The sequence below is a fragment of the Anomaloglossus baeobatrachus genome, unplaced genomic scaffold (genome assembly GCF_048569485.1).
Source record: "Anomaloglossus baeobatrachus isolate aAnoBae1 unplaced genomic scaffold, aAnoBae1.hap1 Scaffold_2773, whole genome shotgun sequence".
Taxonomy (NCBI): Eukaryota; Metazoa; Chordata; class Amphibia; order Anura; family Aromobatidae; genus Anomaloglossus; species Anomaloglossus baeobatrachus.
The window spans coordinates 41060-43482 of NW_027442260.1; positions in this window are offsets into that span (position 1 = coordinate 41060).

Sequence of the window (2423 nt, forward strand, 5' to 3'; positions counted from 1 at the left end):
CAGGACAAGCTTGCATCTGTTATAGTTTTGGAGAAAAATGTGTTCATTTCATGTATGCGCGAAATGCCTTAAAAATGGCTTTAAAATGGATTTGGAGCATGGAGACGATTATCTCGGGATTGCAAGATAACCAAACAAAACTTTTAGTGGATTTCTACTTATTTTATTAAATATCATCTCCACCAAACAGGACAAGCTTGCATCTGTTATAGTTTTGGAGAAAAATGTGTTCATTTCATGTATGCGCGAAATGCCTTAAAAATGGGTTTAAAATGGATTTGGAGCATGGAGACGATTATCTCGGGATTGCAAGATAACCAAACAAAACTTTTAGTGGATTTCTACTTATTTTATTAAATATCATCTCCACCAAACAGGACAAGCTTGCATCTGTTATAGTTTTGGAGAAAAATGTGTTCATTTCATGTATGCGCGAAATGCCTTAAAAATGGCTTTAAAATGGATTTGGAGCATGGAGACGATTATCTCGGGATTGCAAGATAACCAAACAAAACTTTTAGTGGATTTCTACTTATTTTATTAAATATCATCTCCAGCAAACAGGACAAGCTTGCATCTGTTAAAGTTTTGGAGAAAAATGTGTTCATTTCATGTATGCGCGAAATGCCTTAAAAATGGCTTTAAAATGGATTTGGAGCATGGAGACGATTATCTCGGAATTGCAAGATAACCAAACAAAACTTTTAGTAAATTTCTACTTATTTTATTAAATATCATCTCCACCAAACAGGACAAGCTTGCATCTGTTATAGTTTTGGAGAAAAATGTGTTCATTTCATGTATGCGCGAAATGCCTTAAAAATGGCTTTAAAATGGATTTGGAGCATGGAGACGATTATCTCGGGATTGCAAGATAACCAAACAAAACTTTTAGTGGATTTCTACTTATTTTATTAAATATCATCACCAAACAGGACAAGCTTGCATCTGTTATAGTTTTGGAGAAAAATGTGTTCATTTCATGTATGCGCGAAATGCCTTAAAAATGGCTTTAAAATGGATTTGGAGCATGGAGACGATTATCTCGGGATTGCAAGATAACCAAACAAAACTTTTAGTGGATTTCTACTTATTTTATTAAATATCATCTCCACCAAACAGGACAAGCTTGCATCTGTTATAGTTTTGGAGAAAAAAGTGTTCATTTCATGTATGCGCAAAATGCCTTAAAAATGGCTTTAAAATGGATTTGGAGCATGGAGACGATTATCTCGGGATTGCAAGATAACCAAACAAAACTTTTAGTGGATTTCTACTTATTTTATTAAATATCATCTCCACCAAACAGGACAAGCTTGCATCTGTTATAGTTTTGGAGAAAAATGTGTTCATTTCATGTATGCGCGAAATGCCTTAAAAATGGCTTTAAAATGGATTTGGAGCATGGAGACGATTATCTCGGGATTGCAAGATAACCAAACAAAACTTTTAGTGGATTTCTACTTATTTTATTAAATATCATCTCCACCAAACAGGACAAGCTTGCATCTGTTATAGTTTTGGAGAAAAATGTGTTCATTTCATGTATGCGCGAAATGCCTTAAAAATGGCTTTAAAATGGATTTGGAGCATGGAGACGATTATCTCGGGATTGCAAGATAACCAAACAAAACTTTTAGTGGATTTCTACTTATTTTATTAAATATCATCTCCACCAAACAGGACAAGCTTGCATCTGTTATAGTTTTGGAGAAAAATGTGTTCATTTCATGTATGCGCGAAATGCCTTAAAAATGGCTTTAAAATGGATTTGGAGCATGGAGACGATTATCTCTGGATTGCAAGATAACCAAACAAAACTTTTAGTGGATTTCTACTTATTTTATTAAATATCATCTCCACCAAACAGGACAAGCTTGTATCTGTTAAAGTTTTGGAGAAAAATGTGTTCATTTCATGTATGCGCGAAATGCCTTAAAAATGGCTTTAAAATGGATTTGGAGCATGGAGACGATTATCTCGGGATTGCAAGATAACCAAACAAAACTTTTAGTGGATTTCTACTTATTTTATTAAATATCATCTCCACCAAACAGGACAAGCTTGCATCTGTTATAGTTTTGGAGAAAAATGTGTTCATTTCATGTATGCGCGAAATGCCTTAAAAATGGCTTTAAAATGGATTTGGAGCATGGAGACGATTATCTCGGGATTGCAAGATAACCAAACAAAACTTTTAGTGGATTTCTACTTATTTTATGAAATATCATCTCCACCAAACAGGACAAGCTTGCATCTGTTATAGTTTTGGAGAAAAATGTGTTCATTTCATGTATGCGCGAAATGCCTTAAAAATGGCTTTAAAATGGATTTGGAGCATGGAGACGATTATCTCGGGATTGCAATATAACCAAACAAAACTTTTAGTGGATTTCTACTTATTTTATTAAATATCATCTCCA